The 20934-nt window shown below is 33.6% G+C and overlaps 1 protein-coding gene across 2 annotated transcripts in view; it reads left to right on the forward strand.

Annotated features, from left to right (window-relative positions):
* Window positions 1–20934, forward strand: part of LOC120890843 (uncharacterized) — a 435648-nt gene that overhangs the window by 199166 nt on the left and 215548 nt on the right. For both annotated transcript variants that reach the window (XM_078026799.1, XM_078026800.1), the window contains exon 2: window positions 18921–18989. The gene's annotated coding sequence lies outside the window, so the exon portion shown is untranslated. The remainder of the gene's footprint in view (window positions 1–18920; window positions 18990–20934) is intronic.

Below are 20934 nucleotides of genomic sequence, written 5' to 3' on the forward strand. Positions count from 1 at the left end.
GGTTAATTAATGAGATTGATTTTTTAAAACTTTTATCAGTCATGTGTACTGTTCATTAGTGAGTTACTATTAATACCCATGACCCGATTTCTTATTTATATGATTCCAGACTTTCAATTTTGTATGAGGTTTCACTACAGTAAGTTGAAAACCTTACACCATTGTATCAAGACTAAATAAATGAGTAAATAATGAGAATGGTTGAAGCTGTCAAGCATGTGAAAAGGGGAAACCTCATCATGCAGCAGAAACAAGGAGAAGCAGAGCAGTGATCCCACTAGCTGAAGCCAGGCAGGCCAGATGTGATGGAGATGATGTGCAGGATGCAGGATTGCCTCCCAGCTCAACATCTAATTGCCATGAAAAGGCTGGTTGTGAAAGGCTATACTTACACTAGGCTTTGTGTTGACACTGGGTCAAACAACACCTCCTCTGAGAATTCAGACTCCAAGGTCTGTGACTCCAATTAATTTGGTGTCCACTGGTATACTATTCATGGATTTCAAGAAAAGCATGCTAAGAAATAAACGTAGAAATTGGTCTTTGGTCATTGATACAGCTCTGCTGTCTCTTAGAATCAAATGCAAAGCTCTCTGGGAGAAACTTCAAAAACCAAGATGCATGAAATTCCCCTCATAGCAATGTAAGTTTGCTAGTATAAACAAGATAATATAAAATATTATTTTATAATAAGCTATTTTATAATAAGCTAATATAGAAATACTGACAGAACACAAGATGAAACAATTTTTCATGAATATATTTAGACAAATGAAAATTAATACCTGCAAAACTTGAGATAATAGAACAACACTATTAAACAGACTTTAAAGTAAGGCATTTAAAATTATTAATATGATAAAATAAGTTATAAAATAGAAGATAAAAGACTGATTTAAAAACAAAAATACAGACTGAAAAGTTACCCATATACATTCAAAAAATAGAAAACAGTTATGGAAATAAGAACTTTATGGATGATTTAAAAAGTGGATCAGATGTCCTTAAAGAATGAGAAAACAAGTGAACTTCATGAAAAATTGGTTAGGGACAAAAACCATAATGCAGCACAGATGGATAGGGCTTGCTCTCAACATACATTTATAAGAATTTCAAAATAATGTGAAAAGGATGATTAAGAATTTTCTACTTTTTTTTTGTACTAGGGATTGAACTCAGTGGAACTCAACCACTGAGCCAAATTCCCAACCCTATTTTGTATTTTATTTTGAGACAGGGTGTCACTGAGTTGCTTAGCTTCTCATTTTTGCTGAGGCTGGCTTTGAACTTGAGCTCCTCCTGCTTCAGCCTCCCAAGCTTCTGGGATTATAGGCATGTGCAACCACAACGACTTGTATTTTTATTTATTTATGTGTGGTGCTGAGAATTGAACCTGTATCACCAAACCTAAGATGCATAATTTCCAGAAATAATAATAATAATAATTAAAATGGTAAGCCATGCCTAGACATATCAGAGTAAGATAAATAATGCAAAAGAAAAAGAAAGAAAAACAAAATTAGTTACAATCAGAAAAATTCAAATTAATGATAAAGGCTCAACAATTAGAATAAAAATAGGCTTTCACAGAAACTGAAAATTAGTGGAGTTATACCCTCAAAATATTAATGTGGAAAAAAGCTGTTAGCATAGAGGCCTAAAGCTATATATACATGCTATATATACTGTCTTTTAAGAGTGAATTTAAAATGATGTTTTATGGAAAGAAAAAGTGCCTTAGAACCAACTGGGAGAATGATAAACTGTGTTCTTCATTAAGAAAGAAGTTGAACCTAGAAAGAAGCACACGCAAGAAGCATTGTTGAAAAGGAAACCAACAGATAGGTATAAATAAATAGGTATAACTATGAAACTCAGTTAAAATAATGGTGACTAATTTCAGTGGCTCAAAACCAGTTGCATTAAGTCATGAATGACGGTGGAATGAGGGATGGGAGTGAGGAAGACTTGTATTATAGGGAAGTACAAAGAGAAAAAGCTTTATTTTTAGCCATAGAAAATTAATGTTAAAAATTTAAGAATAATGACTCCAAGGAAAATAGAAATACCATGTGGAATTTCATACCCATAAAATAGGGAAAAGGGATTCTTTAAGAAATGTCATGGATTCAAGAAAAATTGGAAAACTAAATGATAAAACATAGAAAAAATATTAGAAATAATCAAAACATAATTTGATAGGCATGAATATAGTTGTTAGCAATCACATTAGTATAAAAAGAAAAAATTATGTGCATATATGTAACTCTCCATTATTAATAAAATACAAAATTAAAAATATAATGACTGGAAAGTTCTAAAGGAAAGTAAAAGAATAGGAAATATGTATAAGGCAAACACTAAAAGCAGCTTGTGACTAAAAGCAGCTTGTGGTTTTATACACAAAAGAAAATATGTGCAACAAAATTCTTAAAGGCAATAAAGAAGTAGGTCATTGGGAATAGATTAGTTCATCAGAAAGATTTAAAAATACTGAGCTTATATGCAGTTCACAGTATAGCTTCAAACATAGAAAATCAAAGTTGGCTTATTTACAAGGAAGAACTGAAAAATACCACATCAGAGATTTTAACTCACCTCTCTCAAAAATTGATAAAAAATTTAAGGTAATAACCCTGAACAGAATTTGCATAGCACAATTAACAAACCTAATCTAATAGACATACATGAAATTCCTTGGAACAATTAGGGAACACCCAGTTTGTTTAAGCACACAGGAAATAATCCCAGAAAAAATTGATCACCTTATAGGCTCAAAGCATTATTATTCATAATATTTCATTTTGTGAATATAAAAAGATAGGTGAATATCATATATGCCATGTTCTTAGACCATGATGCAATAAAGTTGAAATTAATTGTTAAAAATTTATATGAATGGGCAGAAGTAGGTCCTTTTACATTGCTGATGGGGTAAAAATTTTTATGAACATTTTGGAAAACAAGTTGTCACTCCCCAAGGGAGCTTAAATTTCACATCTTTTGTCACTAATTTCACTTCCTTGAAATGACCAATGTTATTCATGGCACCTCTATTCATAATGGCAAAAAATGTCCACAAAACCTAATTGTTTCCTGGTGGAAAGATCAGTAAACATGCTTTATTAACCACAGTTTACTATTGTACAGTCAAATGAATGAAGTGTAGTTACATATCTCAATATCAAATTTCAAAAAACAGCATTATTGTAAAGAACAACATTACAAATTCTGAGTATTTTAATGTTTACATTAATTGAAACATTATATGGATTTGTTCAGGAAAGAATATATACATATTTAGAAAATTACACAGGTGTTTATGGGATCGGTAACACAATAGCCAGAATAGTGGCTGCTCTGGGTAAGAGGAGGTACCAAGGGCCCTGTGAACTGGACTATTCCTGAGACACTAACACTGTTTTCCCACACTGCCACCAACAACAAAAAATAAATCTGAAACAAATAGGACAAAATGTAAAGATATTTTAAAAGTGAGTAATAAGTACATGGGTGACATCAACTTCACTTTCCTGGAAAATTAAAAATATATAACATATAAAAATTTCAAGTAATTAATTTAAAGCATTTATTTTTAAGCACTCATTGTATCAAATTTTTATGTGTCAAATATATTACAAATAGTTTCTCATCTTGTCTAATTTTGTTTTTGATGTCTTTAAACATTGAGAAGTTTTAACGTTTTCATGGAGTCAAATCTATCATTTTGTTTTTTATTTGTTCTGTACTTTTATATTTATTCCAATCCACAAAAATCAACAAGCATTCCAATTTATTGCCTTGCAGTTCTTTTTTTTTCTTTTTACATTCATTTTAGTAAGTTATCTAGAGTTTATATTCCTCTAATCCATGAGTGAGGTATCTATATGAATCAAGTTTTATTTTGATTTTCAATATTCAGCAGCTCTGAATCATAGTCTAAACAATCCATTCATTCTCACTGATTGGGATTGAACATTTTTTCATATATGAATTGTATTGTATCATCTACTAGATTTTATTTTTAAGATCAGTAGCTGTTGATCTTAATTCTGGTAGCTTTAACTATGTCTTAGTTTCTAATACCACAGCTTATTCCTGTTCTCTTTCCTCAGCTCCTTGTGCATATGTTTATAGTTTTTTTTTTTTTTGTCTTGGCTAGTCTCAAACATTTTCTTCCTTGTGAACTCTAAAATCATTTTCATAGGTTCCAAATCAAACATTCAGACTGTAACTGGAAGTGCATTGAATCTGTAAGTTAATTTTAGGGAGAACTGACATTTATCTGAGTAACTGGAATTATTCAGTTTTATTTTTGAGACTTAATACTTTTTCAATACTTAATTTTTTTTCTAAACTTCTTTAATCTTAACATTTTTCTTTACCACTTATCTTTTGTGTTGCTCTGTTAATTTTTTATGTTTTAATGGTTGATTATTTGTGGCATATATGAAAACTACTATTTATTCATTGTTATTGTATATGTTTACTCTGAATCTGGCCCTTGTATTATTGCATTCTTGCACTCTTAGTTTTTCTAGTTAGGCTATAACATCATTTGTAAACAGAACTAATTTATCTTACTTTTTCCTATTGTTTTACTTCAACTACAATTATCTTTACTTATGCATTGTTAAGCAATTTTAGAACAATAGTATTTGTACTAATAGTGGGCTTTCTTATTGTATTACTAACTTCTTTTATGCATATGATGTCAACTATTGGCCTGAAGTATATTCTATTGTTATATTGAAAAATTAATGCTCAATTCAAATTTTATAAAATATTTTGGATCAGGCAGGAGTAAATAAATTTCTGATAGTCATTCAGATTCCTGGTTTTAATTTTTAAATTATAGCCCATCAAATTGTTTTACTCTTCAAATTCCAACCTAAATCATAAATGTGTTCATTTTTCTTTTCTCTAGGAAATCAGATATTATCACATGTGTTTTCTCAATGTTAAAATCATCTGTTTGAGGAAAAATATTTGGCATGCTATTGGTGAACATTCTCACTAACTACCTTGATTGTCAGGTACAAACAAACAGTAGAATCATTATGTATTTAATGGAAAACAGTGGTTTGAGGAAATCATTACTTAAGCAACTTTTAATTAATATTTATTATGTGTTATACATTATGGTAGGTGTTCTAAGGAACATAAACTTAAATACTAAATAATGAAATGGTAATGAACATTCTTAGACTTACTTTGACATTAAATAGAAGAAAGAAAGATCAATAGAACTGATTTTCCCAGACTGAGAACATCTTAATTTTCTTAAAAGAAAAAAAAATGTGTTTCTTTTCTATACTACACTTTGGTTGTGAAGGTTCTGTTTTTTATGCACAGCAAACATCAGAGAAGATAATTTCCAAATTTGGCATTAAATCTCTAATACTTCAGAGAGAATACATGGAAATTTTATCCAGTGAATTATGAGTCTCCTGCTATTGAGCTAGTTTGCTGATTTATAAATGTGTCATTGCTACTTTTCTCTATAATAAGGCATATCTGACTTTTCTTTATTCAATTGGTTGATTCATTATTTAAGAGAGGGCTGCAGTTTTGACTCAGTGGTAGAGCACTTGCCGAGCATGGGTAAGGAACTAGATTGGATCCTCAGTACCACATAAAAATAAATAAATAAAATAAAGTTATTGTGTCCATCTACAACTAAAAAATAAAAAATAAAAATTGTTTCAGAGAGACTGAGCTGTGTAGATAATCCAGAGTTTGGTCACTCTCTGTGTAATATCATCTAGTACCATAACTAGGATAATGGGATATCCTCTCTCTCTCTCTCTCTCTCTCTCTCTCTCTGTATGTGTGTGTGTGTGTTTCTCTCTCACACATATACACCACATGCCACACGTGCATCAATTGTTTCTTACTAAAGATATGTTTTCAAGGAAGATATTGAATTAGAATAGACTTATAAAATTATAAGCCATCATAGTAATCATCATCCTCAACTCCTTAATTTTGAAGAGTCAGACTCTGTGGTTGAAGGAGGTTAAGCACTATACCTACAGTGACACAGCTATCTAGAATCTTACATAGAACTGAAATATCTCTCTCTTGGACTGCTTGTCCAGTACTTTTTCTATCACACCATACTGTGGAACTGTGGAGACAAGCTGTCAGCTTTTAAAATTTAAATTATGATTCATAGAAAAGGGAAATAAGTTTATTTTTTGTTTTCGGAATCTCCTCTAACAAATTCCATTCTAGTGAAAGCTATATAAAGGAAAGTTAGGTAAATTTCTAAAGAAAGCTTTGAAGACACTCTGAATTGGTGAACTGAGAATTTAATCTCAGACTTGAATCTACAGAAAGCTCCATATTTGACAAATGCTCTAAATTTGTACAGAAAGTTGAGAGAGGGAGAAATGAAGGAAGGAGGAAGGAAAAAAAATCAGAAAAAAAGAGGAAACAAATCTAGTACTGGAAACGTTTTCAGAAAACATATGTTAGACACAATATATCACTTTGGAAACAACCAGAAATTCATCTAATGCATGAGGGAAGTATATTTATGATTAAACTAAATTTACTTTAAAACTCAAATTTTAATAATTTTTAATTACTTTCAATTTTTTATTTGTAATTTACTTTAGTATAATCTCTTTTCTTAGACAACTTCTATTTATCTTAATTCTCCTAATATTTAACCAACTAAAGATGTTGAACAAAGGATACAAATAGGATGCTAGGTAAAGGATACAAAATTTCAGTTAGGAGGAATTAATTAAAGAGATCAACTGTACAACATGTGATATTTGGAACAGAGTTAATAACAATGTATTGCATACTTGAGAATTCCTAAATGAGTAGACTTTAAGTGTTCTCACCAGAAATAAATAAGTATATGAGACAAGGCATATATGTGTGTGTGTATATATATATATATATATATATATATATATATATATATGTACACTGTAAGTATGTATAATTTTCTTTGACCATTTAAAAATATAAATAACAATAAGAAAATTTAAAAATGATAAAAACGTCTTAAGGACTTGTACCTCAATTTTTTCTTTTTTCTTTTTCTTTTTCAGCCAAGCATGTTTAGCTTTTTGGTGATAATGGTGTTCACATATTTGACATTGGTTTGTGTTTGCTATGGTTATATTTCAAAAGTATTGTCATTTTAACACAAAACTACAATAAAATGTATTATTTAGTAAAAATATACATTAACTTTTTGGTTGATTTAGGGTGACTTTTTTTCTGTTTTTCTTTTATTTTGAATAAATTTATTTTTTTCTGAACTTGACTGCCAATTTCCAAAGTATAAATGCATTATTATTGTATTGTAAATTTGAAAAAATACATACCAATATTTATTTTTGTAAGTAAATATTGAGTATTTTAGTTGGGTGCATTGTCTAGTTGTGAATTCCAGCAATATGCATTGTTCAAGCATAGTTTTGTGTTTTTTTGTAAGAATAGCTTTCAAAGGTGATTGTTAAAAAAAAATTTGCTTTCCTTTTGCTGTTATTCTCTTTATTTTCCTCCTCATTCTTTCATTCATTTATTCATTCATCTCTCTCTCTCTCTCTCTCTCTCTCTCTCTCTCTCTCTCTCTCTCATTGCTGCAGCTAGAACCCAGGTCTTGTACCTGCTAGGCAAGCACTCCACCACTGAGGTATGCCCACAGCTCTCATTTCAATTTTCTGCAGAATCTTAACTGGAGGAGTATCAAACGGAAGCTTCTGAACATTTTTGTTTTTTTTTTTAAATGTAGGGTAATTCTGTAGAGAAGTCAAATGAAGGCAGAAATATTTGTTTTCTTTACTGTTGTCATCAGAGCCTAGTATAAGGTCTAGCACATGTAGACCTTAATAAGTATTTGATGAATTAACGAAAGAGAATGTTTACCTGCATATTTGCCCCTTCTCCTATTCTGTCCTAGGAACAGGGAGTTGACACAAGAGCCCATTCTTTGGCATGGTTATAGGGATACCTGGAAGAAGCATGAATTTCACTCAGAGATACAGAATGGCTCTGTATGGACTCCTGACTTTGGATGAAAAGATATCAAATTTTCTTTTTAGAAGTTGTTATTACTTAGAGATTTCTGTTACTCACATGTAAACATAATCTAAACCAATGAAACTTTTTTTTTTGCTTTTTTAAAAAAAGCCATCAGTCAACTTTAATGGCAGTCTGAAAAATTTGAGGTAATAGACATATTTCACATATTTTTTCTCAAGATTTTGAAAACACTGGATGAACCTTATCAATTTTATATTTCCATGTCACAGTGATAGATGTAAAGCATAATGAAGCCTTAGTCTTTTACAAACAATGAAGAAGAATGTATTGAAACAAAAGTGAGAAAAACTTTGGGAAGAATGAAGTAGAAGGAAACGTAGTTCTCTCCCTTCCTCTCTCCCTTCTTTTTTTTTTTCTCTCTTTTACCAGAGGTTGAACCCAGGAGCACTTAACCACTGAGCCACATTCCCAGCCCTTTTTTGTTTATTTTAAATTTAGAGACAGGGTCTCACTGAGTTGCTTAGGGCCTCTCTAAGTGGCTGAGGCTGGCTCTGAACTTGTGATCCTCCTGCCTCAGTCTCCCGAGTTGCTAGGATTACAAGAGTGTGACACTGAGGCCAGGCTGACATGTAGTATTCAAAATTATATTTTGATATAAAAGAAAAAGTTCATGTTGAGCTGTACAGGGTGGTGCATACCTGTAATCCCAGTCACTCCAAAGGCTGAGGCAGGAGGATCATAAATCCAAGGACAGTCATAGCAATTTAGCAAGATTTTGTCTCAAAATAATAATAAAAAAACAATAAAAAGGGCTGGGCATATAACTCAGTGGTATAGTGCTTGCCTAGCATGCACAAGGCCCTGGGTTCAATCCCCAATATTGAAAAAAATTGTGAGTCATCTATCTATATATCTAGCCTAAATAATTCCCAAGATATGCAGTGCAGATCTGTTTGAAAAAAATTAAGAAAGTAATACTCATAGCATTCAAAAAATAAGCTTACTTAAAGCATTCAGGTTGTTAAGAGGCAAATTCAAATCCTGACCCTTGAATCCAAAATCATGAGCTTTCCATTCGTTCATGGAAAGTATGTGACTACTAGTGAAAGGAAGACACATTTTAGCTCTTTCAACCCATCTCCACTTTAAAAACAGAACTTGCTCAAATTAAAAAATTCATCCCCCAGTGTTGATGAAATTTATTTTGAATCATATTGCTTTTATTCCCAGAAGATTATGAATTATTATTTAACTTGTACATAAAATAAAAAGAATTCTTATTAATGAGATAGCATGATGTTTAGATATATATACACATTGTATAATGTTTAAATAATATTAAACATATCTATCTTCTTGTTTTAGTCAGTTTTTCTGCTCTGACTGTAAGACCCAACAAGAACAATTTGAGAATAAGAAAAGTTTATTAGGAGCCTCATATCAGAAGTCTCAGGCCACAGATGGCTGGCTCCATTCCCTGGGGTGTAATGGCTCAGAACATGGATCCCTGGAAAAAGGGAGAGAGAAAGTTCTACTCTTACCAAGACCAAATATAAACCCAAAGACATGCCCCAATGACCCAACTTCTTCAGATGCGCTCTGTCTGCCTACATGTACCATCTAGTTAATCCCCATCCAGCAGATTAATGCACTGATTAGGTTAAGATTCTCATAACCCAATCATTTCACCTTTGAGCCTTCTTGTATTGTCTGACACATGAGCTTTTGGAGGATACCTAATATCTAAACTATAACACTCCTCAAACATAAGTCATTTATTTATGGAAAAAATAAACTTTAAAAATCCTTTTTTTCTGTCTTTCTGAAATGTCTGTTATTGTGATCTGTGCAACAGCACACCAGATCTTGCCCCTGTCTAAACATAACATAGTACCTATTGATCAACTGTTCCCCTAGCCACCCCACTCTCCCCATTGTCTGGTAACCACTTTTACGAATTCTCAACCTGTATTATATCAGCCTTCATATTCCACGAATAAGTGAGATCATGTGACACTTGTCTTTCTATGCCTGGAGTGGATGTATTATTTTAATGTTGGAACATTTCATGAAGATATGAGGGCCATTCCCATTGTCAGGCTCTAAATACATTTAATCAAAGGCCATTAGATCCCATGAATAAACTCACAAACAAATGCTCAGCATCAGCGTGTCCTAACTGAAGCACTGGAAAAACCCAAATTAGATTCAATGGATGGCCATTGGCTAGAATGACTAAATTTCTAGATTGAAAATTCTATGGACATAGTGTTGGATTCCAGCAAGTCACTGGTCAAAACAGGCAGAAAATTATGGAATAGTACAAAAGAATAGTGGGATGGAATTCATGGGCCCAAAAGTGGTAGAAGGACTATACTCACACAATTGATTAACAGAGCAATATAAACAATAATCAATACTTTTGCTTTGCAAACACATCCCATGTGTACTTCTGCATGGTTACAATGAGTACAGTACTTAACTTGGACAAGAATGTTACAAGATTCATACTATGAATCCAACTTATAGTTTGAGGTGATTTTACTACTTAAAAATATTTTATACTCTAAAACTTAGCATGACAAATAAACTGTCTTTTATAATAAGTGTCTTTTGAGAGAAAAACTTGTACCAGGAGGAAATAAAAAACACTGTCTTTAAAAATTAAATGGCTAAATAGTTAAAAAGATTAGAATTCTTTCGTGCAGATTTCATTATTTCCAAGGTGCAGATGGTATGATCTCTGACATTAAAAACTGGTGACCTGACTCTACACACAATTTGCCTCTTGAATATCTAGCTAAGGAAACATATGTGGAGCAGGTGTAAAGGTTTGAAATGGCAGGAGCTTTTCCTAATTGCTAAGGCTGCTGAATAGCATGTTTCCGGAGGTGCTGAAAGTGGGCTGGGCCATTGCAGACTGATCACGCTTGCTTAGTCTGTTGTTGTTTTAGGGACAATCCCTGCAACACCAAAAACCTTGAACATTACACCAGCATTGTATAGTGCAGGGCAGACAATTGTTGTAATATTTCCAACTGTCACAGAGACACTAAGCTAGATTTAAGGATAAACGATCTATAATCATTATAGTTTTATATTTATTCCAGCCCCTTCATTATTAGTTCTGGATATGGCATATTTATCTCTTAAATTAAGAATGATTTGTTCCCATGTAGTGCCTATCACTTGAGAATTTCAACGTGCTTTATGAGCACTAGGCTGAGTTTACATCTATCCCGGAACTTCTGCCAGAGCTCTTTTGAATCCCCCTGGAGCTCTTCTGAGTGTGCTACTATTTCCTTAATGGCACTTCTCACGCAGATCATCTCTGTTGGGATGACAAAGAATTCTGCTGAGGTTTGGAAGAAAATGTGAATTTGAATTTGGAGCGCTGGCTCTTTAATCCTCCCAGCCCTCTTTGAAGTAGAGAAGTGATGAGCATTATTGCACACATTCTCTAGACTGAGCTTCAATGTGTTACCATTGCAACCATCTCTGCAGAGGTGACTGGCAGGCCTTCGGCTGTCCTCCACCATATGCTGCCTCCCTGATATAAATTGAAGTGGGAAGAGAATGGAGAGATTTGGATCCCAGAGCTTGTTTCTTTGAAATTAAGTCACATTTTGTTTTGTAGGCATTTAAAATGGATGACTTAGTTTCTTTATCGCGAGGTGTAAGCACACACACACAAGGCAGATTAAAAATAATTGTTTGAATTACTTCCATCTAACTTTTTACTATAGGGTGTGTTTCTTAAAATATATCTCAATTTGACTCAGTTTTTACTTTTAAGTGAATTCGTATGTGTAACCTTCATCTCACACTCAGCTGATTATTAAATTATTATTATTTCATAGCCATCTATTTCTGAACAAACATCACTGGAAGAGCCACATGTACACATGTACGATTCTATACTAGAAGCTGCCTGAGGTTGGTAAGACGAAATAAAAGTGATTATTTATTTCGGAAGCAAACTATACTTTAAATGATGCTTCATGTGCCATCTCAAAAATGCATCATAAATAAGTTGAAGTTTATATTTCACACACTTTTCATCTTTGAAAAGATTTCAAATATATTCTCCCAACATAAATATACACGTATGCGTGAGCACACGTTCTCACGTGGGCGCGTGCGTACACACACACACACACACACATACACACACACACACACAGGGTTAAAAAAAAAAGTATTCTTGGGACTCTATAGATAATCAGCACCAAAATCCTGACTTTTTTTTCCCACTCTTGTGTTAAAAACATACCACTTCTGTCAGTTATTGCTGGATTTTTTTTTAAAATGCAGACTTATCCTGCTACCAAAAATGGAAATGCCATTAAAAAAAAACAACTTTAAAGTAGTTTTTCAAAAATCAACAGGATGGATTTTTAAATGCCTATTCATCAATAATATCCCATCACCGAGACAGCAGTGAAAAAGCATAAAATTCTATTTGTTTGAGCCTGCTGGATACTATAATGGCCCGATGGCTAATTGCTTTATAAAAACCAGAGGCAGTGTTCCTTACACACCTCATTCTCAGGATGAAGAATTTGATTAATTGATGCTGGATGATTGGCCATCGTAAGGCATGACATTTAGACCAGACAAATGAAAACTGGTGGGAAAAAAATGCAAGCAAAAACATTGAAAAATAAGAACTGGAAGGGTCAAAGGCCAACAGGAAAAAGCTATTTGACAGTTAGCTCATATTTACCTTATAAATTTTTAAATAATGGTTGATGTATTTTAATCTCTGACCATTTTATGGTACAAAGTGTAAGTCAATGTAAAGGCTAATTGCAGTAAGCAAAAGTGGTATTTAATGCACTGGACACTTTCACTATCAAAGTATTGTATCTCTAATTAGTGTTTGTAACTGATGTGACAGCAGTTTATAGAGCACCAAAATAGTTCCTAATTTGTCAAGTGGGTCTGAAGCTTATGGCAGCTTTCTGATCATCTCCCTTGCCGCAGGACCTGAAAGCACCTTCAAAAAGCTTTCTCTCATTGATCTTTAGTCAGATGCTGACTGAAAAGCAGACAGCCCTGCCAGAAAGAAGATAGATAGGTGCTGCACTGGCATGAAAAACACCGCGCCCTTAATGAAAAAGGTTCCTGCATATAACTCATGTTTGTGTACAAACACATCCACACAGGGGGTTTCGACAGGGATAGCAGTCCCTGGAAATTAAGAGGGAATGCATTTGCTATTTATTTTTTCATTCTTCTCACATACAATTGCCCACCATGAATGTCTGAAATGTACTAAGCAGGCTATTTGTTAGTTCCTGCATAGTTTACTCTTTTTTTTTTTGGTCTCGTGGTAAGGTGGGATGCTTTAATGTTTAGTTTATAATATTCAAACCATCAGAGAGCTAAGGCAGTCATGCAAGATAAATACCAAGCTATGGAATCTTTCCCAGGAAAACAAAGAATTGGTTGATATTAATTTTGAACTTGTCAGAAGAAAGTGTACATTACAGATTCAAATCTCATTGATGTTTCATGACAATCCTCTATGATACTTCTAGTGCAAACTGATGCTACTGATCATAATAATATAGCTATACACTGCTCTAATTATATTTTGAAATATTTTATATAATATGAAAAATACCCAAATAAAGTTACTAGCAGTGTACATTTTTAATTTATCAGTGTAACAGAATGTAATACTAAAGATAAAATAATTATCCCACCCACATTGCATCTCAGGCTCCCAGTCGGAAAAGAGCACACTCTCAGCAGTCATGAGGAACAGTTCATTGAAAAATGCAATCATCTCATAATGAAGTAGAGAATATGTTGTGGTTAGCAAGTGCAACCAGCAAATTTTGCCACTAGTAGCCTCAACGATCACACAGTTTTGTCTTTTATAAATGGATCTTCAGAATTACAAGTGGCATTGCTGTATCTGTTAACGCAAGAGTCTTTCCAACTAAATTGCAGTTTGAGATCAATAATGGGGAAAAATGCAATTTAGCTGACCATAACAGGGGAAATTCAAATTCAAAATGACAAAAAAAATCATAGTCTCCCTTCCATTTTCCATGCGTTTTCTCTTCTTGTTTTATAGATTGGAAGATGGGCTCATTTTTTTTTTATAAATATAAACCTCGGAATATTTTCCTAACTCTGATTCTTCTTCAGCCATGCTCCCCTTATTCATCCATATCCAGTCTGATAATTTTAGATTTATCATTTAATAGTTCACAACTCTTGTCTACCTCTCTCTGATCTAATTTATCATTATTTGTTGACTGGATACTATAAGAGCCTCAGTAATTATTCCTTCATCCCATGATAGTCCCCACAAATTATTTCAGAGTAAATTGCAACATGATATTCTTTTTCAAAAAGAAAGTTTCATGCAGGAGTGAGGATTAACTGGTTGCTAACTGTAGGCATAGGGTGTGGCTTGAAGAGGTGTGCTTTGGGGATTTATATTTTGCACCTAGTCTGAAGTGTCTGTCTTTATGCTTCTTGATGGCCATGTTCTTTCCTCTACCACACCCTCTGCCTTGATGCTCTGCCTCACCTTGAGCCCTAAACAATGGAATTGGCCTTCTATGAACTAAGACTAAAACTATGAGCCCTCCATAAACTTTTCCTCCTTTAATTGTTCTTGTCAGGACTTTTTATACCCAGCAGTGAAAAAGCTAAGATATCTTAGCAAAAAGTGTAGCACTTTGAATGGATCTTTTACCCATGAGTGATCTTCTAACAACATGCACTTAATTGGAAAATATTAGCTCACTGACTTACACAGATTTTCCAAATGTTGACACATTTTATCATGCAATATCAAAATATCACACTTGTTAATATCACTACCATACATTTGAGAAGTCTTTAAGTATTAGACAGCTGTCAAGCTCATGCTAGTGGATATAAGTTTTCCAAAATTTGCTTAGAAACCTCTAATTTTATCACTTATAACAATCAGTAGTTGGCTTGAAGTGACAGGATCACTCAATTCATTTTCATTAAAATGCCTGCTATATATTAAGTCTGAATATAGTTTGTCTGTAAACCTTTCTTTCAAGTTAAAATGATGTTTTGTGAAAAGATCAGCTATGTTAGATCACAACCTAATAGTCACACAAGTGTTTTCCCCTATGAGAATAATATAATTTGGTATTTTTTACCTCTCAGTTTATACACCATATAATACAAAGATATGTGCTCAAAGGGTACTATTTAAAGTGATTGCTTTAATTTCTTCAGCAAGACATTCTTAAGTGAAACTGTTTCTCTATCCCTTTGTAAAGGCCTGGGAAGAATATAGTAACTACTAGTGCAGTTTGATGTCACAGTTTTGATTCATTCCTGCTAATATGTTGGCAGTTTTTCCCACCATAACTTTTGCAAAATCAATGTAAAGGGCAATATAGCTTGTTCCAAAATGAACCACAAGACAAGATGTATTCAACTCTGAATATCTGAGAATCATAAAGTGGCCATTTACACACAAAATAAATTTTCTTGATTATCAGTTGATGCTACTACCAGACACACACAAGAAAACAACAGTCCACATCCATCTGTAAAATACTGCACTCAAAAGACAAAAGCATAATTCTGCAGAAGAGATGTAAACTCAGTCCTCATGTTTGCAGTTAAGTCTTTAATTCAACAAATTACTGTATTGTTGGAATCTGACAGTACTATGATTTCTTTTACTGACTTTTCATCTAGCAGGCACTCAGCCATGTCAACTCCAGAAGGGTGTGTTAGTCTTTCAACTATTCTATGCATGTCTCCTTTCAATGCAAAATATAACTTAATGTGTACAGTTCTTTTGTAGGTTTTCTTTTTCTGGTACAAAAAGTGATAAACAAGTTTTGGCTTATGAGACTTCTTCTTGCCTACATATGAAATATTCAGTTTTCTTTCTTTTAAACTAAACAATTGGTCACAAAATGATGCCACAATTTTACTAGCACAAAATATTTTCCCAAAATTTCTGTTGCATAAGATGCTGAACATAAAAATTAAGCATATATAAAGAAAAGGGAAATACTGTTTTTATTATATTATTATTATTATTTACAGTTTTGCTCAGTTTGTTTGGAAATAATCCTGGCTTCCATGAGTTAGAGAATTCTGTGCTAGATCAGTTTTCATCTTTCTTAGTATCTTTAGAGATAGATGTGGAACCTTGGGTTAGGGAAAGGAAGTCTTCTGACTTCCTGTTAAAGCCATTGATCTATCCTAAACTATAAGGAAAATATATTATAAATACATTTATTTTACTTTATAATGAATGTTATTGCACTACAAATAGTAACTTTAAAAAGAATTTTGTACCAGGGATTGAACTCAGGGGCACTTAACCACTGAGTCACATCCCCAGCCCTTTATTTTATTTTTTTTTGTTTGTTTTTTTAAATTCTGAAACAGGATCTCACTAATTCTGAGGCTGGCTTTGAACTTGCCATTCTCCTGCCTCAGCCTCCTGAGCTGCTGGGATTATAGGTGTGTGCCACAATGCCCGGTAATAGTAATATTTTTGAAATAATAATTTAGAATAAATTTCAAAATAAAAAATGTAAAACAAAAGATGAAAGTATTATTAGTTCTTTGTGTATTTCTGCCTAGGTGCTCAGAAATTTTCAGGATCTCAAATAATTTATTGAAAGATGAGGTTATTAAAATTATATGAAACATAATTTTAAAAACTAGTAGGAACACAATAGAAGTATTGATAACAAACTGAGTTAATCCCTGAAAAAGACTATGACCTTAGGAAATTTTAGAAAATACAAATACACACACAGATATCATAGAAATGACATCATCATAGTTTTATATAGCCTCTGGAATACACCACTATATACTGTGAGAGAAAGGATGTGAAGAAGTCAAAATCTTTTCCATCTTTTTATGAAAATGGTTTTCAGATCTGGGGCTTTCTCAAAGTGCTAGAAAGACCTAGAGGGATCCTCAGACAACATTTTGTGCACCACTGATTTTATGGATGTTCACTGAATTCTCTTAGAATCAATACTAAAATCATTGATATGTTTGACACAACCCACCAAGCTTTTAACTGTCCTGCACAGCTCTACTCTCAATTCCAATCTACCAGGATGCCTGGACTCCATAATCAAGCTCTCCTACTGGATATTGTTATGAGGCTGGCTTCACCTGAAAAGTTTTCTGGGTTCCACATTCCTGATCCCGTCAAGGTGACTGCTTAGCTTCCTTGGGTATTTGGATTCATATGTATAAAGTGCACAGGGCACCGTGTTTGTGCTCACAGTTCTACCTAGCATATTATTTTCGGATACCATCTGTGTTTTTGTTGTCATGGTGGATGATGATTCAGCCCTCCACACACTCCCACTTCTCCCACCAACCTCTCGAGTTTGTACTCTAACAATTTTTAGATAAAACAATAGTGTTTACATTGTTTTGATTATGTAAATATTGCTCACTGCAGAGAAGTAATATGTTAAGAATCTATTTCAATTTTATGACATTTTTTTCTTTATTGGTTTGAAAGACTATATGATTATAGTTTTCACCGGATTATTTTTCTTCCAAATGCTAAAAACATAAAAAAGCTATCCATTCTTTTTTTCCCTTTTAAAAAAACTTATACTTTTGCTCAAATTTGTATCATTTACAGATTTCATTCTTTTATTTATATCTGTGTTAATTAGAGGGTCATTGGTCATCCAGCTACACTACTGTCATCTTAACTTCCCCTCACCTTTGTCTTAACATTGAACTACTGATTTCTGGATCCCATATTTTCCATTTTTTTTGGGAAAGAAAAATTTGGCTGACACATTCTTGTACCTTTCCTAAGAAAGAATACATGGGAGATAAATATACTGTATGCTTCCATGTCAAAAACATATCTTTATTCTAGTCTGATTTTTGATTGATAGACGTCTGCTGTTTTTCTGGAATTAGAGGAGGAAGTGATACTAAGGCTGTCTCCTTTTAATACACAGATTTTCACTTGTTGTCATCCTGAAATTCTACCCCTACTGTCCACCATGCCTGGTGTCCCTGAGTTTCAAACATCTGTGATTCAATCTGTTTTGGAAATCTACCTCCTCCTTTCCGTGGATGTGTTGGTGGAAGATAAGGGATGCTTATCACTTAGTCTGTTGTGGAGAAGCCAGCATGCTATCTGACTCTCTGGTATATAACTGTTCATGTCCACATTCTAAGGTCTGTACCTCCATCCCCCTCTGTTTCACCTGGTCCCTAAAGTCCTGACGATTTCAGGGATTCATAGCTCACATCTCCTCGGGTGCACTACCTTGTAGCTTTTATGCCCTGCTAAAGTGGTAATTATTTCTTCATCTGCTTTCTGTCTTGTAAAACATCTTTTGGAATATTTTGCCTGTCATTGGTGATGTTCTTTGATTTTGTAAGATGATGGCTTAAATTTTCTTTTTAATATCCTTCTTTTCATTTTGAGTCTTGCAAGAAAGAAAAGATGAATTCATCTGGCTGAACTAGAAAAGATTCTTTACCCTGAGAAAAATAATTTGAGAGATATATCTAATATGTGGGTCAAACATAGGATGACCAATTGTCCTGGTTTGCCTAGTACTAAAGAAGTTTCCTAGGATGTGAGACTTCAAGTATAAAAACTGATAAAATCCCAGGCAAAACAGAATTATTTGAAGTAAACTACTAGAAGTAGTTTTCTATTACTTCATGCTTAGAAAGAGCCTATCATTCTCTACTTCTAAATGAGAAGTAATTTTGTTATTAAAGAATTTCTAATGGATTCAAGTATTGCCCATAAATATTTTGGGGTACTATTATAATGAACTCTGTCAAGCACTTCAGAAGGAATATGTCAGACATCAAACCTATTAGTGATTCTGAAGTGTTTTTTTGTTTTTGTTTTTGTTTTTGTCTTTTAACAGATGTAAAGGCATATCAGTTGGGTAAAGGTCCACATTCTAGAAAAAGATTCGTCCATCTATCCCACTATGGTAGGTGTTGTCCTTGAAATTTTTATTATATGTTCATATATACGTGTTTTCCCTAAATCTACTCACATTTTATTTTAAAAATTAAACTCTACTAATCTTTGTCTTAGATGATTATAAATTTTACAATCGTATTATGAGAGGGTAGGATGTTAAAAATGTAACCAGAAGGCATTGTCAAACTCGGAAAGGATGTCAGTGTCATGGTTCAAGGTTAACTACGTTCTACTGTGAGAAACAAAGCAGGCACTAGAATAACAAGAAACAGAACGAAAACTCTGGCACTGGAATTTGAAAGCTTGTCAGAGCCTTAAAAGGGGATAGGAAAACAATTAGCTCCAATTCTTTATGGTGAGTGAGCAGTAAAAAGGAAAATGGGAGGGAAAAACTGCTATTTGGACCAAGTCAACATAGGGTTGAGTGTTGGGTCATGGGCACAGAAAGATCCTCATTCAGTGATCATGTTTCTTACGGAGTGTCACAAGACAGCAGGATTGGTAAAGTATGCCTGATTCTCAAGATGCTGGCAGAAAATGTAATAAATATTTACTGTCTTGAACAAGGCAGTCCGTGATGACAATGATACCAGTAACATCAAGAACAAACACTTACCTAGGTCTAGGTACATTTTTTTTAGTGCTTCAAATATATTAACTAATGTAATCCTCACAATAACTCTATGAGGTAGTTATTACTATTGCCATTTCTCAAATAAGGCAAATGAAACAGATTTGAAAGATTGAAGGTCTCAGAGACATTGAGTAGGGGAGCAGGGATTTAAACCTGGCCAGATGAACTCTAGAGTTCCCACACTCAACTGCTGCCACATCAGGAAATGAAAGTAGCTGAACAGCTTCAGGGTGGGCAGGGGCCAACATTACTGATCAAAATTCTTGACCTAAGGAAAAGGTGTGGGGCTTGGTCCTCTCTCACTTGAGGTCTCTTATCTCAGCATATAAATACATTTTAACATAACCCACCAAAATAATCTATTTTTGCCTCTGCATCCCTCTCCATACACTATTCTACTTGTTTTTCCCAGAAGAACCACACATTGGCCCGTGTTATCTCTTCTTGTACTTCTCATTCTTTCTAAGATTGACTTAACTCTTGAATTTGTAACCACTGTTCAGTGGAAAATTCTCTCCTTCTGCTGTTACAAAGGCCTCAGTAGTTGTCAAATTCCATGAAAACTTTAAAAAATGTCTTATGGAAAATCTTAAAAATATTCACAAGTAAAGAGAAAAATATAATACACTCATGTTATCAACTTATAGCCAGTCCTCTTTCACCTATGACCTTATTCACTTCCTGAAGCAGAGTATTGTAAAGCAAATTCCCGCACACTGTAATATAAATAATGTTTTTTGTTCTTAAATGATAATGATGCTTTAGTATCAATCCCTAAAAATGAAGACTTTTTCATAATGATAATACAATTATCATACCTTTAAAAAGTAACAATAATTCCTTAATATTATCAAATGCTCATTTGCTAAAGAATGCTTTTTAACCCATGTCTTTTGCTTGATACCTCTGTAGCTATTTATATTCATGTCTTAAAATTTTACTACTTAAAGACTGTAAAAATTTCCTGTTTTGCCCTGATTATTTTATTCATTGCCACCCCTGTATCAGGCTACTTGAAGCAGTTTGCCCTTGCCTCTGAGCATGGCAGGCCCCTCTTGTTGATCTCTTTTGATGTATCCCTGTTAACAAGGTAAAGAGTCTCAGGATCAAAGGTGCATGCGTTCCATCTGTAGGTTTTTTTTGGACCTTCAGAACATGGCCTAAGCACCTGGACCACCACATTTCTTGTCCCAGGGGCTCTGAGCTTACTTTCAGACTATCCTGGCTTCTCCTATGAGTTGCATCTCTCCATGGCAGTGTGCTGCCAGAACGCACAGTCCATAGGCCCAAACAGTATGAAGAGGCATTTGCACAGGGG

The sequence above is a fragment of the Ictidomys tridecemlineatus genome, chromosome 11 (assembly GCF_052094955.1).
Source record: "Ictidomys tridecemlineatus isolate mIctTri1 chromosome 11, mIctTri1.hap1, whole genome shotgun sequence".
NCBI classification, from domain to species: domain Eukaryota; kingdom Metazoa; phylum Chordata; class Mammalia; order Rodentia; family Sciuridae; genus Ictidomys; species Ictidomys tridecemlineatus.